Consider the following 24416-nt stretch of genomic DNA (forward strand, 5'->3'; position numbering starts at 1 on the left):
ACTGAGTTGTGGCAGAGGACTGGAGGATCATTGAGGACTGCGGTGGGTACATAGCGACTGCAGGGGGGCAGAAGAAGCCCCTGGTAAGTAAAACTGGCTTCATTAAATCACTGAAGTATCCCTTTAGCACGGTGGCATAGTGGTTAGCGCTTTCGCCTTGCAGCGCTGGGTCTCCGGTTCGAATCCCAGCCAGGTCAACATCTGCAAGGAGTTTGTATGTTCTGACCGTGTCTTCCACCTAATTGGCTTCCCCCTGAATTGGGCCTAGACTATGATGCATACACTACACGATACATACATAAACATAGGAGTCCCTCTGAGGGACAGTTAGTGACAAGGCAATATATACTCTGTACAGCGCTGCGGAAGATGTCGGCGCTATATAAACACTAAATAATAATAATCAACTTTAACCCTCCCATTATCGATGCCTGATCCTTAAGCCTCCCCCTACCGATTCCTAACACTTAACCCCTCCCCCCTACGGGAAAGTATTTGATTTTTGACCTGAGGTTTGCCTCGGTTACACTGAGTTGTCTTAATTTGTTTCTAATTGCTGCATTTCAACATTAATACAGAGTTTATGGCGAGGGTATAATAAGAGGTATAGTGCAGTATTAGGCCTATTTTTAATGGTATCTCTTAAAACAGAATACTTTTAACTGGCATATGCCAATTCCCATAGCTGTTGAATAACAAAGATTGTACAGTACCATTATTACAGATCTATACTTACATGGCAGCAGAAACATTGTGCACATGAAAGTAACAAACACACACAGAGGAGGGGAAGCGTGAGATGCGCTACATTGTGGAAACTTCCTTTGAAGTTACCTCAGAAAAACAGAAGCACTGGACAAGGTGATTGAGGATGAGGAAACGAGTGATGTCCGGGGACACTTGTGTTTGGTCATTTTTGTTTTTTTGCATCCTCTGATTGGCCAAATACCGTATTTTTTCAGACTATAAGACGCCCCTGAGCATAAGAAGCACTTAGGTTTAGAGGACAAAAAACGGGGGGAAAAATATATATACTAAACCTGGTGCATCCATGGTGAAGGCGCATCTTGTGGATTATGCCCCCTTGTACCTCTTATGTCCTCCTCTGTCCACCTTGAGTCCTCTTCTTTGCCCCTTTGTCTCCCCATGTGTCCTCTATGCCCCTTTGTGTCCCCCTGTGTCCTCCTCTATGCCCCTTTGTCTCCCTTTGTGTCCTTCTCTATGCCCCTTTGTGTCCCCCTCTGCATGGGCCTAGTACAGGGAGTCCTCGACATTGTGGCGGGTGGAAAGTTCATATTGGGAGGCGTTCACAAGTCAGGAACTCCATACATTTGGACTATAAGACACGTTGACTTTTTTCCCCCACTTTTGGGAGAGATAAAGTTAGTCCAAAAAATACAATACTTCCGAGTTGAGTCTGCATTCTTTTACAGCAGGGCTGCCCAATAGGTCGATCGCGATCTACCGGTAGATCGCGACCGCCTGATTGGTAGATCGCGGCCTCGTGGCCGCGTTCCATTGAATTTTGCGGCCAGCAGCTGTAGAACGCGCCCGATTGGCCGCGTCCTATCAGATTCTGCTGCTGGTCGCTGCTAGGAGAGAGGCGCGGCCAATCGGGAGGAGAGAGGCGTGGCTGAGAAGCCAGGGGCAGCCCTGCCATGACACAGTGACATGGCTGGGGGTGGTGCCTGAAGCAAAACTTCCGCCTCCACTCACGCTGCCCGCCGCAGCCTCCCTCCCCATTAAGGCATGCTTCACAGGAACACCAGAATCCACTCGCCTTCCATGCTGAAATATCAACTCTAATAGGTAGAGGGAAATGCATACTGAAACCTGACTGTGCTGCTAACAACCTGCTTTTGTGTACTGATCATTTGCTGATGTTTGTATAATCGAGTGAGTTTTATATACATATACAGTTGGGGCCATTTTACTGCCATATAAAGCAGTAGTGTGTTTTAGTGGGTTATACAGACCTCTTGTGTCTGTTCAGCATTCATCTTTTGTCCTGTCAAGAGGCTCTGTTATCTTCGGTGGTATCTTCAGACGCTGTTGACCTTTCCACTGAAGGAAGAGGCGTTACCCAGAAGTGGATCTAAGCGACCACGGGTCTTCGCCCACACCCCCTGGAGGGGAGTGCAGGATTTCGCTGCCTAGTGCCCAGCCAGGTCACAACTGGGATAACCTCAGCAAGTGGTCAGGAGAACAGCGACGCTAATATGTGAGATGAGCAGACGTAGTCAGACAGTAGCCAGAGGTCCGGGGCAGGAGAGTTCAGCGTAGTGGGGTCACAGGCCAGAGGTCGGGGCAGGCGGCAATCAGCAAAGCGAGGTACAATCCAAGAGTCGGGGCAGGCGGCAATCAGGAGAAGTCGTGGTCACAAGCCAAGGGTCAAAATCCAGGAGTCAATACAGCAACAAATAATCAAAGTTTCCACGGGCTTACGCCAAGCTGTCAGAACGAGCAGCACTGGAGTAATGGCCAGTGCTGCTTTTATGCTGGATTTTGGCGCCGAAATTAACGCCCTGCGCATGCGCGCGCACGCGCAGTGTCGCACGCAACTGTGCACGCGCGCAAAACCTTGCGCACGCGCAACAGCCCGCGCGCATGCGCACACCGCGCAGCGCCGCACGCCGCCAACCAGGAAGTCTAGACACAACAGCCAAGGACCCCCTGTGCGTGCGCACCCCGGAAAGGACACGAGACCGACGCCGGGACCTGAGACGGTGAGTGTGACATTGCCCCCCCCCTAAGGGCAACCTCTGGGTGCCCTCAGGGGCTGGTTTTTCAGGGAACCTCTGGTGGAACTGTCTGACCAGTCTTGGAGCATGAACATTAAGAACAGGTTCCCAGGTGTTCTCCTCCATGCCGAATCCCTTCCATTTCACCAAGTATTGGACAGAGTTCCTAACCTTCCTGCTGTCCAGGATCCTCTCCACCTCAAATTCTTCAGCTCCATCCACCAGGACTGGTGGAGGAGGAGCAACCGAACGGTTCGGGAAGGTACTGGGCCTAACTCTCTTCAAACATGACACATGGAACACCGGGTGGATTCGCAGGGACTTAGGAAGGGAAAGCTTGAAGGCCACTTGATTGATCTGAGACAATACTGGAAAAGGACCAATGAATTTAGGGCCCAACTTTTTGGAGGGACAACGTAATTTCAGGTTTGTAGTAGACAACCAGACAAGATCTCCAGGAAGTAACTCAGGGCCCTCTCTTCTCAGTTTATCAGCAGCCCTTTTCCCTTTCTCCACAGCTTGTTTCAGGACTTTCTGAATCGTGCTGAAGTTGTCTTTGAGTGCTGCCACCCTCTCTTGGACTCCAGAAACTGTTGATGTAAAGTTAATACCAGGTAGGAAGGAAGGGTGGAACCCATAGTTCACGAAGAAAGGGGACTGGTTGGTAGCAGAATGGATGGAATTATTATATGCAAACTCGGCTGTAGCTAACAGAGGGACCCAGTCATCCTGTGAAGCCGAGATGAAGCACCTTAGATACTGTTCGAGGGTCTGGTTGGTCCTCTCGGTTTGTCCATTGGATTGAGGGTGATAACCCGAGGACAGTGATGAGTGTACTCCTAGGCTTTTACAAAGTTCTTGCCAGAATCTGGACGTGAATTGGACCCCCCGGTCAGAGACCACATCTAAAGGTAAGCCGTGCAGACGAACAATCTCCCTGAGGAAGAGGTCAGCTGTCTCAGCAGCGGAAGGTGTTCCTTTACAAGGAAGGAAATGAGCCATTTTAGAGAAGCGATCCACTACTACCAGGATGGTGGTAAAACCCTGGGAGGAAGGTAATTCGACAACAAAGTCCATGGCTATATTTTCCCAAGGTTTCTCGGGTATAGGCAAAGGGTTCAAGAGACCCCATGGTCTTGTACGTGGGGACTTCGAACGGGCACACACTTCACACGAAGCCACAAACTGTCTACCGTCCTTGGAGATACCAGGCCACCAGAAATCCCTTTGGATCAGATCAAGGGTCCTGTCTTCACCGAAGTGACCCGCAAGCTTACCGTCATGGCAAGCTTGGAGAACTAGGAGACGGAATTCAGAGGGAACGAATAACTTGCCTTGGAAGAAGTGTAGCCCTTCTTTGGACGTTAAATCCGGGAGCAGATCTTGTGGTATCTGAGCTTGCTTGATAGAATTCAGAAGGTCAGACTGAAGCATGAGGAAGTGCTGAGGAGAGAGTATCCCCTCTACTTCTGGACCAGGAACAGTTTCTGAATGGAACATCCGGGACAAGGCGTCAGGCTTAGTATTCTTGGAACCTGGCCGATATGTAAGATGGAACTTGAACCGGGAGAAGAAGAGGGACCACCTAGCCTGGCGTGGCCTGAGTCTCTTTGCTGAGCGAAGGTACTCAAGGTTCTTGTGGTCCGTGAGAATAAGTATGGGATGCTCCGCCCCTTCCAAGAGGTAGCGCCACTCTTCTAGTGCGGCTTTGATGGCCAGCAGTTCCCTGTCTGCCACATCGTAGTTCCTCTCCGCGGAGTTCAACTTTCTGGAGAAAAAGGCCACTGGATGGAGGATGGAACTCGGGCCAAAGCGCTGAGAGAGGATGGCCCCGATAGCAATCTCGGAAGCATCAACCTCCAAAGTGAAAGCCCTGGAGGGATCCGCATGCTTGAGGATGGGAGCGGAGGTGAAACTGGTCTTGAGTTGCTCGAAAGCCCCTTGAGCCTGTGGTGTCCATCTGAATGGAGTACACGTACTTGTCAGCTGAGTAATGGGAGCCACGATCGACGAGAAATTCTTTATGAACTTTCTATAGAAGTTGGCAAACCCGATAAATCTCTGGACTGCCTTCCTGTCAGCCGGTATGGGCCACTCCTGAATAGCAGAGACCTTCTGGGAGTCCATCTCCACCCCCGCAGGGGAGATCTTCAGGCCTAGGAACTGGATGTTCTCCTTGTTGAACTCACACTTCTCTGGTTTGGCATACAGCCTGTGAGTGCGAAGACGAGCAAGGACCTTCTTCACATGCCCCTGATGTTCCTTCTCCGAGGTTGAGAAAATAAGGATGTCATCAAGGTAAACCACTAGGAAGTCATCAATGAAATCCCTGAAGATGTCGTTTACAAAATGCTGAAACGTGGCAGGAGCGTTGCAGAGGCCGAAAGGCATCACAAGATACTCGTAGTGGCCAAACCGGGAACGAAAGGCGGTCTTCCATTCGTCTCCTTCCCGGATCCGGATCAGATTATACGCCCCTCGCAGATCCAACTTGGAGAAGATACGGGCAGAACGGAGTCTGCGAAACAGGTCAGGCATGAGAGGAAGGGGATAGCGGTTCTTCACCGTAATCTTATTAAGTTCACGATAGTCTATGCAAGGGCGCAGTGACCCGTCCTTCTTCTCAACGAAGAATATTCCCGCTCCAGCCGGTGAAGTGGAGGGGCGGATAAAGCCCTTTTGAAGATTCTCTTCAATATATTCCTTCAGGGCCTGGGTCTCCGGTTCCGAGAGAGGATAAGTTCGCCCAAATGGAATAGGCGCCCCTGGCTGGAGATCAACGGGGCAGTCATACGGCCGATGAGGTGGAAGAGAATCTGCCCCGGTCTTATCGAAGACATCTAAAAAGTCATGATACATGGCAGGGACTATGTCCTTCTTAGGAGAGTTCAAGCAGAACAGGACCCCAGCACGAGGGAAACAGCAGCGTGCACAATACTCAGAGCGGAAGGAAACTTCCCCAGTAACCCAATTTATCGTAGGGTCATGGGTCCGTAACCAGGGCATTCCCAGGATTACAGGAAACAGAGGTGATGGGAGTAAGTCAAAGGATAGATACTCCTGATGCTCTCCTTGAACGGACACTAATATAGGTAAAGTCTCCGAGACGATGGGACCAGACCCAAGACTTGATCCATCGGCCAGCTGAATGGTGAGAGGGTGGTGTCTGGTCCGTGTAGGGAGCTGGAGTTGTTGAGCCACTGATATATCCAGAAAACAGGAGCAAGCTCCAGAGTCGATGATGGCTCTAATTTCGACGATCCTTCCTTTGGGGCCCTGCAAAGAAAGGATGAGAGGAACATGAGAAGATGCAGGCGGCAGACCGGGAGCTCTATTGAAAAGCACTGTAGACTGAGGCTCACCCGAAGGGCGGACAGGGCAGTTCAGTCGAAAATGGCCAGAAGCTCCACAGTAGAGACACAGGTTAGATGATCTTCTCCGTAGTCTCTCCTCTGCGGAGATCGCAGGCCGGGCCAGACCCAACTGCATCGGTTCAGGTTCATCGGATACAGGAGTGGGGTCGAAGACTGGGCCAGAAGGGGAAGGCCAAGTGGGAGGACTTCCCAAGGGACGAGAGCTTCCTGACCTCTCCGCACGTCTCTCCCTCAGACGCCTATCGATCTGAATAGCCAGGCGGATAAGTTCCTTCAAGGTGTCAGGAACTCCCACCCTGGCCAGCTCGTCCTTGATGGCGTCTGACAAACCTTGACGGAAGCGGAACTTCAGAGCCGAATCATTCCAAGACACGTCAGCTTCCCAGCGCCTGAACTCTGTGACATAATCCTCTACTGGCCGCCTCCCTTGCCGCAAGGTTTCAAGGACCAACTCAGCAGAAGAAGCTCTTCCCGGGTCATCATACAACTCAGTCATGGCAGTAAAGAAGGAGTCCAGGCCACTCAAGGCAGGATGGCGCTGTTCGACCATACGGAGCGCCCAGGCTTGTGGTTCCCCTTGAAGCAGTGAGATGACGGCCCCCACTTTAATCTCCTCATTAGAGTAGGTCCTTGGGAGCAAGGAGAAATGAAGTCGACAGGCACTCTGGAACCAGCGAAACTTTGTGCGGTCGCCTGAAAACCGCTCAGGAAGGGGCAATCTAGGTTCTGGTGCAGGACCCACAGCACCCTGTGCCGCGGCAGGTTCGGGATTGACGGGAGGAGCAGGGGCAGGAGCAGGAGCTAGCACCGCGGCTCCTGCCGGCGGAGTAGCAGGAGGCCGAAGTTGGTCCCGGATCTCCATGTAGCCTTTTTGGACCTCGTCCACAGACAGTCGTAGCTGCGTAACAAGTTCATATAGAATCTCTACAGGTGAACGAGTCTCACTAGCGTCCATAATGGCTGCTCGTTACTGTTATCTTCGGTGGTATCTTCAGACGCTGTTGACCTTTCCACTGAAGGAAGAGGCGTTACCCAGAAGTGGATCTAAGCGACCACGGGTCTTCGCCCACACCCCCTGGAGGGGAGTGCAGGATTTCGCTGCCTAGTGCCCAGCCAGGTCACAACTGGGATAACCTCAGCAAGTGGTCAGGAGAACAGCGACGCTAATATGTGAGATGAGCAGACGTAGTCAGACAGTAGCCAGAGGTCCGGGGCAGGAGAGTTCAGCGTAGTGGGGTCACAGGCCAGAGGTCGGGGCAGGCGGCAATCAGCAAAGCGAGGTACAATCCAAGAGTCGGGGCAGGCGGCAATCAGGAGAAGTCGGGGTCACAAGCCAAGGGTCAAAATCCAGGAGTCAATACAGCAACAAATAATCAAAGTTTCCACGGGCTTACGCCAAGCTGTCAGAACGAGCAGCACTGGAGTAATGGCCAGTGCTGCTTTTATGCTGGATTTTGGCGCCGAAATTAACGCTCTGCGCATGCGCACTGCGCGCGCAATGATGCGCGCACGCGCAGTGTCGCGCACAGGCGCGCGCAACTGTGCACGCGCGCAAAACCTTGCGCACGCGCAACAGCCCGCGCGCATGCGCACACCGCGCAGCGCCGCACGCCGCCAACCAGGAAGTCTAGACACAACAGCCAAGGACCCCCTGTGCGTGCGCACCCCGGAAAGGACACGAGACCGACGCCGGGACCTGAGACGGTGAGTGTGACAGGCTCACTGGCTACTGACATTTGTATGTGGCTTTGGAACTAACCTCTTCTGGCTTTTACTTTATGCTGGGTTTGTTGTATTTTAAGGTTAGGATTTCACTGTATTCCATATAAATGCCCTTCAAGAGTATGTGTGTTTTTAAAAAGAAAGGAATGATAGATTAGGTGGCTTTGTCAGAATTTTCAGGCTGCCTGAAGCCGATACTAAAGGCACAGCTTACCTCTACTGAGGGACATACACCTAGCTATCCTATACTGAAGGCACATATACCCAGCTATCCTATACTGAAGGCACATATACCCAGCTATCCTATACTGAGGCACATACACCCAGCTATCCTATACTGAAGGCACATATACCCAGCTATCCTATACTGAAGGCACATATACCCAGCTATCCTATACTGAGGCACATATACCCAGCTATCCTATACTGAAGGCACATATACCCAGCTATCCTATACTGAAGGCACATATACCCAGCTATCCTATACTGAAGGCACATATACCTAGCTATCCTATACTGAAGGCACATATACCCAGCTATCCTATACTGAAGGCACATATACCCAGCTATCCTATACTGAAGGCACATATACCTAGCTATCCTATACTGAAGGCACATATACCCAGCTATCCTATACTGAGGCACATATACCCAGCTATCCTATACTGAAGGCACATATACCCAGCTATCCTATACTGAAGGCACATATACCCAGCTATCCTATACTGAGGCACATATACCCAGCTATCCTATACTGAGGCACATATACCCAGCTATCCTATACTGAAGGCACATATACCTAGCTATCCTATACTGAAGGCACATATACCCAGCTATTCTATACTGAAGGCACATATACCCAGCTATCCTATACTGAGGCACATATACCCAGCTATCCTATACTGAGGCACATATACCCAGCTATCCTATACTGAAGGCACATATACCTAGCTATCCTATACTGAGGCACATATACCCAGCTATCCTATACTGAGGCACATATACCCAGCTATCCTATACTGAAGGCACATATACCCAGCTATCCTATACTGAAGGCACATATACCCAGCTATCCTATACTGAGGCACATATACCCAGCTATCCTATACTGAAGGCACATATACCTAGCTATCCTATACTGAAGGCACATATACCTAGCTATTCTATACTGAAGGCACATATACCCAGCTATCCTATACTGAAGGCACATATACCTAGCTATCCTATACTGAAGGCACATATACCCAGCTATCCTATACTGAGGCACATATACCCAGCTATCCTATACTGAAGGCACATATACCTAGCTATCCTATACTGAAGGCACATATACCTAGCTATCCTATACTGAAGGCACATATACCCAGCTATCCTATACTGAAGGCACATATACCTAGCTATCCTATACTGAAGGCACATATACCCAGCTATCCTATACTGAAGGCACATATACCCAGCTATCCTATACTGAAGGCACATATACCCAGCTATCCTATACTGAGGCACATATACCCAGCTATCCTATACTGAGGCACATATACCTAACTACCTTTCCGGGGAGGGGGGGGGGGGGGGGTACCGCATGCATTTAAATGTCAGTAGATCTCCTGGCCTCGGCGAATTTTAAAGTAGCTCGCGAGCAGAAAAAGTGTGGGCACCCCTGTTTTACAGGTTCAATGCTTGCTCACCTGTTTGCACTCGCTGGAAGCAATGTGTTTGGGCCGAGTGGCTGCTGCTTTCAGTGAGTGGGTGTGTTTATTTGCCTGATGATTACAGATCTGGCCACAGTCACCAGCATATATACCTGATGATGATGGTGGTATCCTGATGACAACAAGCAGCCATGAGAAGAGCCCCAGGCAGCTCTGCTGTCACACAGACATAAGGTGGCCACTAATGATGCAATCTTATACATCTATGTAGCATACAGGTAAATTAAGTGAATACATTGAATTAATCATTTACAAAACTCCTAAAGGAGGCCACTAACATTACAATTTCTAGCGAAACATTGTTTGATCGATCAGATAATTCTGATCAGATTGGTTGTAAAAAAATTATAAAAATCTTGAGATTGGATTTTCATTGAACCAAAATTTGGATTTTTCTGTCGGTTGTGATAGATAGGAAGCAAATATTGGTTCATTGATGGTGTAGTGAACAATACATTACGATATTTCACTTCCAATCAGAATTATGCGATCACTCAAATGATTTTTCGCTAGAAATTGGATCGTTAGTGGCCATCTTTATATTACATAGAAATGGTAAGAGTGGATGAAAAGGTTGGATCATTAAAGGGAAGGTCCAAGCAAAAAAAAAAAATGAGTTTCACTCACCTGGGGCTTCTACCAGCCCCATGTAGCCATCCTGTGCCCTCGTAGTCACTCACTGCTGCTCCAGTCCCCCGCTGGCAGCTTTCTGACCTCGGAGGTCAGGGCCGCATTGCGTACATTTTTACGCATTCCCGCTAGTGCAGGAACATTAACATATACATTTTTACGCGTTAGTAGTGCAACGCATACATTTTTGTTCCTGCACTAGCTGGAATGCGTAAAAATGTATGCAATGCGGCCCTGACCTCCGAGGTCAGAAAGCTGCCAGCGGGGGACTGGAGCAGCAGTGAGTGACTACGAGGGCACAGGATGGCTACATGGGGCTGGTAGAAGCCCCAGGTGAGTGAAACTCATTTTTTTTTTTTTGCTTGGACCTTCCCTTTAATGGCCACCATTAAAATGATCAATAACTATACAATTTGCCAAACAATTGTTTACAAACGATTCTTTGCATGAACAATCGGAAATGATTGTTTGGGACCACTAATGGACAAAACTTGATAGATCTAAAAATGTGATCAATTTCATTAATCTGATTGGGTTGGTTAGGAGATTTTTGTCCATTAGTCGCACCAAACGATCATTTCCAATCGTTCATACAAAGAATCATCCATAAAAGATCGTTCAGCAAATTGTATGTTTAGGGACTACCTTTAGAGTGAGTGACTCAGGAATGGTACACATACTAACCAGGGGAGGGGGCGGGTCTGTGATCCTATACATCACATGCAAAGCACTCTGCTGTACACTGCTCACAGCTGAGAGTAGCATAGTAGTGCACCCAGGACATTAAATGGCACTCCAGGACTGCACCTGTAAAGCCTGTGCCTTTAAATGCCTTGGGGCGTATTCACAAGATGGTAAAATTGCATAGCACACTACCTATGTAATATGGGTTGCTATAATTGCTACATGTGGGCTACATTGGAGTAAGTACTGGTGAAATTGCCGTTGGCATACGGCACATGGCAATTTTACCATGCTTTAGTGAATATGCCCCAATGATTCTAAGTACAAAAACACACAGTACCTCCTCCATGATCCTAACGCAGTCCGTCAACTTGGGCATGTCCTTACTGCTTCCAGTCACTCAGTTGCAGCAGGTGTGGAAAATAACTACATCCGGCAGTTTGTCTTCAGAGTCGGTTTTGACTGTAAACACAAATAAATATATTATTTCAGAAACATTACATTTACACGCTTGCAGCACATTTTCAGCAAGAGTGGAATTACGCTTTAAAGGGAACCTGAGATGGGGGATTAGCATTAAAATACACATACCTGGGGCTTCCTCCAGCCCCCTCCAGCCTGATAGCTCCCAGGGTGTCCCCCATCTCCTCGTTTTTCCACAATTGGCCCCAGATAGAGTCTGGAGTAAACTGCGCATGTGTGGCACGGCTGTGTGCATACTCCCGCTGCGTTCACGTTGCCTCGAGCGTTCTGCGTAATACTATTGCACAGGAGCAGAAGACTCCCAGTGACAGGAGCGAGACAGAGGAGCGCACTTGGCCAGACTGCGCATGCACCGACTGGCCCCTGTTATAAATTTAGTGGCCTGAGTTTGATGTAAAAGGCTTGTCCGCAGTGTATGCCTTTAAAATCAATAGAGGTTTTGTGATGCAGGCAGAGGCATCTCAGGGTCTGCGTGTAGCAGAGGATACACGCAGATACTGAGAACATGTTCCTAAAAGAAGGCCATCGGCCTACTCTGACCTCCACGTACACCACAGGAACAGTAAACATCGGCCATATTTACTAAACATCCACGTTCCTGCATTTAGGTCAAATGCCTCATTGATTATTAATCAAGTAGGTGGGTATGATGACACCACGAGTGAGTCCACCAATAATCTGATCTAGGGGGTGGCGAAGATGATGTCATATTTAACTCTTTCCTAGTCGGTATTAAACCCGGAGTGAGCGATGGAGAGAGCATTCTGCTTCTTCCTTCCGCACTAGCTCGCAAGGCTGACTGGGACCTCTAAGTATGCTCTTCCTTTCTGTAATCTGATATAATGTATGCTGTACATAGGTAGTTTAGTGTAACGTAGTTAGGAAGAAGGTACCTGATTGACTTCAGCAGGGAGTCTAATCACGAGCTTGTAACGCAACATGAAGATTGGCATGGCTAGGATATGATGAATGTATCTATCTGTATTCCTGTTTCCTGAATAAATAACGTAAACATTGAAGAAGCCTGAGAAAGTCTATCTCCTGCTTGCTGTGTGGAGAGTCAAGTGATCTCCCAGTCTGTGAGACGTAACTGTAAGAAGTTACTGGTGTCGAAGCAAGGTGATATACGAACAGTTTATAACAGCCCCGACTGACAGACTTCCCGGGGCAAGTAGTGGGCAAATGGAGAAGGAGAAGAGGATGGTGTTGGAGTGATCAGGCTGGAGGAAGCCCCAGGTATGTATATTTTATTGCGGGGGTCCCATCTCAGGTACACCTTAATGCATCAGGGCTAAAACAGATTAAACAAATGTAAGAGAGGAGCAGCTGCCCAATGGAGAGTAATATGAGAAGGACTGCTGTACATGGAAGAAGGGGCTGCTCATGGAATGGAAGGGCAGCTGCTCTACATAGAAGGGGAGCAACAAGAAAGTTGGCCTAGGGGTGGATAAAGTGTATATCCAGCCTTGAATGGCTGACCAGGAAGCCTAGGTATGTATATTTTTTTCCGCTTTTTCCTTTAAGATGGTTAATCTGCTATAGCAGATCAGGGGACAGTGAACTCTATAAGGGATGTATTAGCAGCACACTAAGGTAGTGAAAAGGTTAAAAAAAAGTGAAAAGTAGAAGACCCCCGTCAAACAATTATATTTTGGGGAAAATATTTACATTTTTAAGAAGCGAGGTGTTTATAGCATGACATATGTCTAGGGGTTGAATATTGTGTAAAGTTGCTAGTTGGTGAGCTGTATACCCACATACCTATCCTGCCGGCTGTAGCTGGGATGACAGATTTGCTTGCACATTTAAAACCAAATAGGTTTGTTTGGAGAAACACTTTATTTTGATTCATGATTTTGAGTTTGGCTCCATAAATGCCGTGACTGACTTGGCCGCTGGCTTTGCCTAGTAGTGTGCTGCTGTCACACAAAGGCTCCATTGGTCACATGACAGCTATTCTACCTGTTACATGTTGCAATGTATGCCCATATTTAAAGGGAACCAAAGACGAACAAAGTTAAAATGAAAAAAAGATGTTATACATACCTGGGGCTTCCTCCAGCCCCATAAGCTTGGATCGCTCTCACGCTGCCGTCCTCCATCGCCGGTACCGGGTCCCGTCACTTCCGCCGGATGCGGCCAGTTTTCCCGCATTCACAGGGGTTCCCTCCGTCTCTTTACGCATGCGCAGTATGGAGGGAGCGCACTGCGCTTGCGTCGACTGGCCAAAATAACGGGACCCGGTACCGGCGGACAGAGGCAGCGGAGAAAGGCAGCGTGGAAGCGATCCAGGCTGATGGGGCTGGAGGAAGCCCCAGGTATGTATAAATATGTTATTTTATTTGTCTTTGGTTCTCTTTAAGCTCATTTAACAATGGCGAGTGGGAAAAGATAAGGTTTAGTGGAATAGAGGAGTTCTGCTGTAAGATGGAAAGTTAGACTAACATTTATATTTATTAACAAACTGGTACTAACTGAACACAATTTATACATAAAGTGTGATAAATTCTCAAGAGTTTACCTACTAAATGACAAAAAAAATATTCAAGAAAACAGATAGCTTTTTAAACTTACATTGATTACAATAATATCTTAAATTAGAATGCAATTATCAAAGGACAACTTTCACAATAGTTGTAAAATTTTAAAGGGAACCAGAGAGGAATGCTACGTTGAAATAGAAAAAAGATTGTATACATACCAGGGGCTTCCTCCAGCCCCATAAGCCTGAATCGCTCCCACGCCGCCATCCTCCACTTCCTGGATCCGCCGGTACCGGGCCCGTCATTTCCGGCGGACGCGGCCAATTGTCCGCATCACAGGGGCTCCCTCCATACCCGTACGCATGCGGCTGCGCAGTAGGCAGCCGCACGCGTACCTGTATGGAGGGAGCCCCCTGTGATGCGGAGAATTGGCCGCGTCCGCCGGCCGACTTGCCGACTCGCGGCAATGACGGGACCCGGTACCGGCAGTTCCAGCAAGTGGAGGACGGCGGCGTGGGAGCGATCCAGGCGTATGGGGCTGGAGGAAGCCCCAGGTATGTATACAAGCTTTTCTTCGTCCTCTCTGGTTCCCTTTAAATACATACAAATATTTTTCCCCAAAATAAAATGCACTATTCCTTTTTTTCCTCTGTTACCGTCACTTATAGTAGGTAGTGAAAATCTGACAGATCTATCAGGTTTTGGACTAGTCCATCTCCTAACAGAGGATTCTTATTTATTTATTTATTTATTAATACACTTACTGTAGTTGCTCAGTCCAACTGCCAAAATAATGTGCAAAAGAGCTGGAAAGCTGGCTAACATCTTTGTATGACTCTTTTCCAGGAAGTACTTTTGAAAAGAATAAAGGCAATGTTGAGAATCACCCATGAGGAAATAGACTAGTACAAAATCTGTCAGCTTTTTAATTCCTACTTTGAACGACAGCAACATAAGAAATACGGAATTTATAGCTCCTCTTACACTGGGAGAAATGTACATTTTATATGTATGTATTTAACATTTTACAGTTATTTGTGATGGTAGTTCTGTAGCAAAATTGCTTAAATAGATGTTACTTGCTTGTAAATAGTACAGAAATGTAAGAAATTGAGGTTGTTGGTTGGTTGGGAGATGGCTCTTCTGTCTAAACATTAGAGGATTCAGCTCTGCTATAGTGTGACATCATCGGCATGAGCTCCCTGCATGAGCCCTGGCAGTTGGTAGTCAGGAGGTGGCAGTTGGAAGTCAGTCTAGAGCTGTCGGCCATTTTGAAGAGCAGCAGCTTGAGACTCTCCAGGCGAAATTCACGGTTTGTATTCTTAAAAAAATAAGATTTTTGTTTAGAAGGTGACATAGACCGACTAGGACTACATCATGGAGGGACTGGACCCAGGACATGTGACGGGAACACAGAGGAAGGCGAAGAAGAGGAGCAAAGGTGAGCCAGCTGACAGCAGCCAGGCCGAGGCAGGAAAGCAGAGGGTGAAGAGAAGCAAGCAGAGGGTGAAGAGAAGGGAGCAGAGGGATCCAGAGCTTTGGCTGCCAGACCTGGGGCTGACCATGGAGGACAAGAAGGACCTGCAAGGCACTGGCATGATCCATCGTCGAGTGGTGAAGGCTGCTGTGCTACTGCTGAAGCAACAGTTTCAGGATGCTACGGGTCTTCCTTGCATCAGAGCAGTGGAATTCAATGTCAAACCAACAAGACAGCCAACAGTTCAGATTCACGTGGACCTTCAACATCATCATGCCTTTGTCACAGCGTGCGATGGAACAACGGTGCTGGTGGCCGACAGTGTTTCTACCTGGGTCTTTGGAGACATGGCCATCCAGCAGATTGAAGGCAGCTACAAGAGCTATGTTGAAGAACCACTGAAGAACATGGAGTATCTGCAGGTAGACCAACAGACAAACACCATTGGAGATATCTACTCTTGTGTCCTGCATTCCATCGCAAACGCCTATGAACTGTTGGCAGAAGATGGAAGCACAGAGTGTGTTTACAACAGGGAGCGCATGAGGCCGCATCTGCTGCAGTGCTTCATCAACAGGAAGATCACAGAATTTCCCAAGGATTCCAAAATAGACAAAGCACAACAACCCTTGAAGAGGCCTTTCAACTGGAAGACATGAAGCTAAAGCAGATTCTGCCTGCCTCCCACCACTCCAGCCACCACCAGTTCTCTTTTCAGCCAGGATCTAGAAAGACCAGCATCTCAGCAATAACACATTAATGGGGCATGCAAGTATTAGCTGAAAAGTTTCCTTACATGCAATTCTCTGCTCGCCCAGGAATTAGCAAATGAAAGCCGCTAGCTGACGATTATTTGGCTGACAGATTGGTTTCATTTGCTATTTTTTTCATTTTTAGTAGATAAATCTTTGATTCAATTTTTTATACCATCAACTCTGTAAAATCTGTAAAGGATTATACATGTTTAGTAATGTCATCATCCTGGGTTAGTAATTTGTATGAAAGGAAGCTTTTCCATCCACCCCAACCACACACTCTGCCTCCAAGCTGCAGACATCCAGCTGATCTTATAAAGCATCTGAACCACTCCAGCATGCCAATGCCCTCTCCTACCACAACGCAAACATCTGAGTTTTTAAAGTATAGTAAAAGAATAGTAAAAGAAGTGCGTATAAGTCCCCCATCTCAGAAGAGGGGAGTATAATCCTCCCAACTCAGAAGAGGTGAATATAATCCTCCCAACTCATAAGAGGTGAGTATAATCCTCCCAACTCATAAGAGGTGAGTATAATCCTCCCAACTCAAAAGAGGTGAGTATAATCCTCCCAACTCATAAGAGGTGAGTATAATCCTCCCAACTCATAGGAGGTGATTATAATCCTCCCAAATCATAAGAGGTGAGTATAATCCTCCCAACTCATCAGAGGTGAGTATAATCCTCCCAACTCATAAGAGGTGAGTATAATCTTCCCAACTCATAAGAGGTGAGTATAATCCTTTCAACTCATAAGAGGTAAGTATAATCCCTCCAACTCATAAGAGGTGAGTATAATCCTCCCAACTCATAAGAGGTGAGTATAATCCTCCCAACTCATAAGAGGTGAGTATAATCCTCCCAACTCATAAGAGGTGAGTATAATGCTCCCAACTCATAAGAGGTGAGTATAATGCTCCCAACTCATAAGAGGTGAGTATAATGCTCCCAACTCATAAGAGGTGAGTATAATCCTCCCAACCCATAAGAGGTGAGTATAATGCTCCCAACTCATAAGAGGTGAGTATAATGCTCCCAACTCATAAGAGGTGAGTATAATGCTGCCAACTCATAAGAGGTGAGTATAATGCTCCCAACTCAGAAGAGGTGAGTATAATCCTCCCAACTCATAAGAGGTGAGTATAATCATCCCAACTCATAAGAGGTGAGTATAATGCTCCCAACTCATAAGAGGTGAGTATAATGCTCCCAACTCATAAGAGGTGAGTATAATGCTCCCAACTCATAAGAGGTGAGTATAATCCTCCCAACTCATAAGAGGTGAGTATAATGCTCCCAACTCATAAGAGGTGAGTATAATGCTCCCAACTCATAAGAGGTGAGTATAATGCTCCCAACTCAGAAGAGGTGAGTATAATCCTCCCAACTCAGGAAAAATAACTTACTTTTCCATTTTAACTTTTGTTTTAGTCCCCCCCCCCCTCACCCCCCAAAAATGGAAAAAAAATCCTCAAAAAACATTGTTTCTTTATCTAATTTTATTTATGATGTTAAGACTGCCATAAATTAGATAAGCATATATATATTAAAAAAAAAAAAAAGCCCCCCCCCCCCCCTTCCAAATGTTATAAGTTTTTAATTATTATAATATTTATAATGTTTGGACTGATATAGATGAGCATAATATATATACAACCCCCCTCCCCCTTCAAATGGTCTTTGTTTCTTTCTCTTATCATATGTCACATGTTATGACTGACATAGATGAAGGTATTAAAAATTAAAAAAAGAAAAGAAAAAAAGCCCCCCCCCCCCCCCCCCCCTTCCCTCCCAAATGTTATTTGTTCTTTTCCTCTTATTATATTTATGACGTTATGCCTGACATGGATGATTGTATTAAAAAAAAAAAAACCTCCCCCCCCCCCTCTCCTTCCAAACGTTCTTTGTTTTTTATTCTATTTATGAGGTTAATATGAACAGACTGAAAGACAGAAGTAAAGCTGGGCATACACTATTAGATCTTTTTTTGTAGGTCAGATAAAAGCTCAATATCCCCTGATGGGGATCCTTTACCGGATTACCACCTTCCAACAAGATATTTCATCTAATTTCCAAATGACATGTCACTAGCCTTGCACCCCTCAATGCAGCTATGTGGCTGCAGATTACTGGTGGGTGACCCCTGCATCCCATGGATAATCAAGAGAGGGAAAACATTTCTAAATTAATGGTTACGTCAATGAAAATTAATTTGACTTTTTTTTCATTCAATTTTAGTTGTAATGTACTGTCAAATTTCTAAATTATTAAAAATGTCTAACAATGTTTGCCCAGTTTAACAAAGGACAAAATACATAGACCTGTCGTTATTAGAGTGACTCAGTGAGTGTAGTGATAGGGTACAGTATGCAGGTTAGATGTAGGGTTAGACAGATGCTCACTGAGTGTAGTGATAGGGCGCAGCATGCAGGTTAGGAGACGTAGGGTTAGACAGACTCTCAGTGACTGTAGCGATAGGGTAGAGAGCACTGGTTAGGAAATGTAGGGTTAGGAGAGGCTTAAAGTGTACCTGAACCCTGCATGTCTAATTAACAATGGTATTTGTACATTCTCCTCTGAAGCACAATTACTTATTTTAGTGTCTGGTCTGTGAAGTCCCATTCTGCAGATATTCCCACTTCCTGCTAGCTGTGGGAGAAAATGGGAATACCTGAAAAATGGGGCATCAAACAAAGTAAAATAGACTATTTTCCTATAAAACTTAACTACTGTACATACCTTTATCTCTGTGAAGTCCCATTCCTTTCATATCCGCTTCCTCAATGAAGAATTGCTGCTGGTCTTCACATAAGAAGAGGGAATATGTCAGGAATGGAACATCACAGAGACACAGTAATGGAACATAGCTAATCCTGCTTCAGAGAAAAATCTACTTTTTATTCAATTAGTATTACCTTTTACAAAAAAACAAAAACAAAAAAAACACTGCTGCAGCTCATGTTCACTTTAAACTCCCAGACGCACGTGTGAGGTGAGAGATGACTAGCATCTATTAGGTGAGGGTAGCATAGTGTAGTGTAGGTCCTGCCCAAGATGAGTCTACCTTGGCGTTGGTGGCAGGCTTAAGATCTTTTGGCCAAATATGTTTATGTTACTTACAGTACTTACTCCACCACTACTTCCTTGTTCCTATTTACAGCCACTGATCAATCCTCAGCACACATATACAGTACATTTATGTCTCCCCAACATCACTCTTAGAATTGCTTATTGTCTACTCAATACAACCTTATACTTGGAGTATCTTTCCCTGTCACATTATGGGGTCCTCGTGTATATCCCACACTGTCATATCCCACTTGTGCTGGTCCTGAAGGGGAGACATTCTGCTGCACACACGTGGCTTCCTGCCAGTAATTCCTTTCAAGGACACTAAAAGCTGCATTTAATCTATAAAAGGCTGACAACACAGGAGGAATAACAGGGACACCTCTTTACACTGTATCATTTTTGGCCACTTGATTGAACTAGAGGACTCTGTTTTTTGAATTAGCTTATAAAAAAATAGCTTTACTGAGACAGAGTAAAATATATAAACAGATAAAATAATCCAGTGTAGTAATGAAATTGGTGAGTTTACTTTTCAGAAAATATAGCAGCCCTGCTGAAGCCAACAAGAGCGACAGGTGCGGCAACCACAAGAGCGACAGGAGCGGCAACCACAAGAGCGACAGGTGCGGCAACCACAAGTGCGATAGGTGCGGCAACCACAAGAGCGATACGTGCGGCAACCACAAGAGCCACAGGTGCGGCAACCACAAGAGCGATACGTGCGGCAACCACAAGAACGACAGGTGCGGCAACCACAAGAGCTACAGGTGCGGCAACCACAAGAGACCTGTGGCAACCACAAGAGCGACAGATGCGGCAACCACAAGTGCGATAGGTGTGGCAACAACAAGAGCGATACGTGCGGCAACCACAAGAGCCACAGGTGCGGCAACCACAAGAGCGATACGTGCGGCAACCACAAGAACGACAGGTGCGGCAACCACAAGAGCTACAGGTGCGGCAACCACAAGAGACCTGTGGCAACCACAAGAGCGACAGATGCGGCAACCACAAGAGCGACAGGTGCGGCAATCACAACAGCGACAGGTGCGGCAACCACAAGAGACCTGTGGCAACCACAAGAGCGACAGATGCAGCAACCACAAGAGCGACAGATGCGGCAACCACAAGAGCGACAGATGCGGCAACCACAAGAGCGACAGATGCGGCAACCACAAGAGCGACAGATGCGGCAACCACAAGAGCGACAGATGCGGCAACCCCAAGAGCTACAGATGCGGCAACCCCAAGAGCGACAGGTGCGGCAACCCCAAGAGTGACAGGTGCGGCAACCCCAAGAGTGACAGGTGCGGCAACCACAAGAGCTACAGATGCGGCAACCACAAGAGCTACAGATGCGGCAACCACAAGAGCTACAGATGTGGCAACCACAAGAGCTACAGATGCAGGAGCCACAAGATCTACATCTGCAGGAACTACAGAATGTTTATTTGACCTCAGTATTAAATACTAAAGAACATTTTTATAATATAACCTTTGTGTTGTGATTTCATCACTAGGCTGGAAAAATAACTGACTGTCCTTGTAAAGGTGCGTTTGTAACTTAGCACAAATAGGTCCACAAGGGACTTTAAAGGGAACATGAAGCGAGTGAAATTATTTAAAATAAACACATGCTGTACCTGCAAATTAATATTACATACTAACCTCACAGTCAGTTCCTCTCAGAAGGTCACCATTTTCTTCTTACAGTGATCCCTTCCAATATAAATACAATCTTTTGTCAGAACTGAAATATACCAGTTGCTGTCAGTTATGTATCAACAGCTGTCAGTTACAACTGAATGTGCAAGGTAATGTCCATGTTTCCCTATGGCTCAAGTGGCTGATATTACAGTTTAACAGTGTGCTGACCATAAAGCTGTTATGGGGTAATGGTCATTTTTAAAATGGAGGACGGAGAATTCCATTGATCACAGTGGATAAATGGGATGCAGGAGAGGAGAAAGATTGAGGAGTAGACTACACAGGAGGGAGTATGACCTGTGTATGGTAGGGCTGCACGATTTTAGGGAAAAATGAAATTGCGATTTTTCTCTCAGAAATTGTAACTTCGATTTTTTCCCCGATTTTTTCCAAAACATGCTTTTGCACTTTAGGGCGGAAGGGGGGGGGGGGGGGGCTTGGGGTTTGGGGGGAGGGGCGGTTCATGTTAAGACGATCTGGTGCAGCAGCAGCTTTCATAGTACCCGCGCTGCCCGGTCCGCTGTCTGTAGTACCTTGTGTCTGGCCCCGCTGTGCACGGATTGGCCAGAAGCAGTGAATATGTATAAGTGTTAATAAGCAGGGGGCGAATCCACTCGAGCAAGCGGCTGGGTACATACAGCTCTACCAATCACTGGATAGCGATGGAATGACGGCAGCGGTAGGCGGAGCTGTAAAGAGCATACAGCTCCACCTACCGCTTCCATCATTCCATCGCTATCCTGTGATTGGTAAAGCTGTATGTGCCCGGCCGCTCGCTCAAGTGGATCCGCCCCCGCCGCTCATTAACACTTATACATATTCACTGCTTCTGGCCTATCCGCGCACAGCAGGACCATACACAAGGTACACTACAGACAGCGGACCGAAAAACCAAAGATATTGACGATCAGCAGATCGTCTTGCCACAAACCGCGGTTTCGGTTTTAAACCGAAGAACCGTGCAGCCCTAGTGTATGGTTATTTTGACTTTTTATTTTCAGTTCAGGTTCCCTTTAAAGTTAAACTCCGACCAAGAATTGAACTATATCCCAATCAGTAGCTGATACCCTCTTTTACATGAGAAATCTATTCCTTTTCACAAACAGACCATCAGGGGCGCTGTATGGCTGATATTGTGGTGAAACCCCTCCCACAAGAAACTGAGTACGTACTCTTGGCAGTTTCCGGTCTGTGAACCTTGCTGCATTGTGGGAAATAACGGCCAAAAAAAAGCATGCAGCACCTACATCACCTGCCAACAGTAAAAAGGTCACCATGTAATAAACGTCAGAATGTAAATCAGGGATTTAAAAGATTTTACAATAGGCAAACACTGACTAAATCATTTATACATAATTATTGTAAAAATGAAGCACTTTTTTATTACATTATTTTCACTGGAGTTCCTCTAAGCAGGATATACCATTGTCATGTGTCATAATAAAAGGCAATATAATAGTACATGGTTCACTTAAAGAGAGTCTGAAGCCATAATAAAAATGGCTTTTTGCTTATATATAGCAGGGGCATGTGTGCCCCTGCTAACACGCCGCTATCCTGCGGCTGAACGAGGGTCCTTTCCACTCCAAATCCTCCCCTGCAAAATCACGACCAACTTAGTCGTAGATTTTGCTACCCCTGTGCGCTTCCGTGTGAGGCAAGGCTATGAGCTGCAGCCCTGCCTCACACGCGTCTATCAGCGGCGGATCTCCGCCTCTCCCCCACCCCTCTCAGTGAAGGAAGACAGAGAGGGGCGGGGGAGAGGCGGAGATCCGCCGCTGATAGACGCGTGTGAGGCAGGGCTGCAGCTCATAGCCCCGCCTCACACGGAAGCGCTCCCCGGGCAGCACAGGGGGGATTTGGAGGGGAAAGGACCCTCGTTTAGCCGCAGGATAGCGGCATTTTAGCAGGGGCACACAGGCCCCTGCTATATATAAGGAAAAAAGCCATTTTAATTATGACTTCAGAATCTCTTTAATCCAACAATATACAGGGGAAAAAGCATGTAAAAAATAAAGGGGGGGGGGGGGGGTAGTGGACAAATTGCATTTGAGGGCCCTTTTGCTAGGTACACACTGAGATTTTCTGGCACATTTACTGTTAGATAGATTATTTCCAACATGTCTGATTTGATTTCTGATCAATTACCGATAGAAGTGAATGGACAAGTCGGAAATCACATCGGACATGTTGGAAATAATTGATCTGACCGTAAATCTGCCAGAAAATCTCATAGTGTGTACCGAGCATTACACACGGAGGCAGTGCCGTAAATTGAACGCACTCCACTGAAAGTCTGTGGTACACTGCACCAGAAGTGCCCCATCTTCCATGTGTAACATCTATTTATAACAGCCCCCTTATTTCATACATAGTTTCTTTGGAAGTTTCCCTTTTCCATATGCAGCCACCCCTCTTCCGTGGGCCAGCCACCCCTCTTCCATATGCAGCCACCCCTCTTCCATGGCCAGCCACCCCTCTTCCATATGCAGCCACCCCTCTTTCATATGCAGCCACCCCTCTTCCATATGCAGCCACCCCTCTTCTGTGGCCAGCCACCCCTCTTCCATATGCAGCCACCCCTCTTCCATATGCAGCCACCCCTCTTCCATGGCTAGCCACCCCTCTTCCATATGCAGCCACCCCTCTTCTATGGCTAGCCAACCCTCTTCCATGGCCAGCCACCCCTCTTCCATATGCAGCCACTCCTCTTCCATACGCAGCCACCCCTCTTCCATGGCCAGCCACCCCTCTTCCATATGCAGCCACCCCTCTTCCATATGCAGCCACCCTCTTCCGTTGCCAGCCACCCCTATTCCATACGCAGCCACCCCTCTTCCATATGCAGCCACCCCTCTTCCATATGCAGCCACCCCTCTTCCATATGCAGCCACCCCTCTTCCATATGCAGCCACTCCTCTTCCATACGCAGCCACCCCTCTTCCATACGCAGCCACCCCTCTTCCATATGCAGCCACTCCTCTTCCATACGCAGCCACCCCTCTTCCATGGCCAGCCACCCCTCTTCCATACGCAGCCACCCCTCTTCCATACGCAGTCACCCTCTTCCATACGCAGCCACCCCTCTTCCGTTGCCAGCCACCCCTATTCCATACTCAGCCACCCCTCTTCCGTTGCCAGCCACCCCTCTTCCATGGCTAGCCACCCCTCTTCCATATGCAGCCACCCCTCTTCCATACGCAGCCACCCCTGTTCCGTTGCCAGCCACCCCTCTTCCATACGCAGCCACCCCTATTCCATACGCAGCCACCCCTCTTCCATACGCAGCCACCCCTCTTCCATACGCAGCCACCCCTCTTCCGTTGCCAGCCACCCCTCTTCCGTTGCCAGCCACCCCTCTTCCGTTGCCAGCCACCCCTCTTCCATACGCAGCCACCCCTCTTCCATACGCAGCCACCCCTCTTCCATACGCAGCCACCCCTCTTCCATATGCAGCCACCCCTCTTCCGTTGCCAGCCACCCCTCTTCCGTTGCCAGCCACCCCTCTTCCATACGCAGCCACCCCTCTTCCATACGTAGCCACCCCTCTAGACAACAGCTTTCGAAAGCCCAGGCC

This window comes from Hyperolius riggenbachi, chromosome 6 (assembly GCF_040937935.1).
Source record: "Hyperolius riggenbachi isolate aHypRig1 chromosome 6, aHypRig1.pri, whole genome shotgun sequence".
NCBI classification, from domain to species: domain Eukaryota; kingdom Metazoa; phylum Chordata; class Amphibia; order Anura; family Hyperoliidae; genus Hyperolius; species Hyperolius riggenbachi.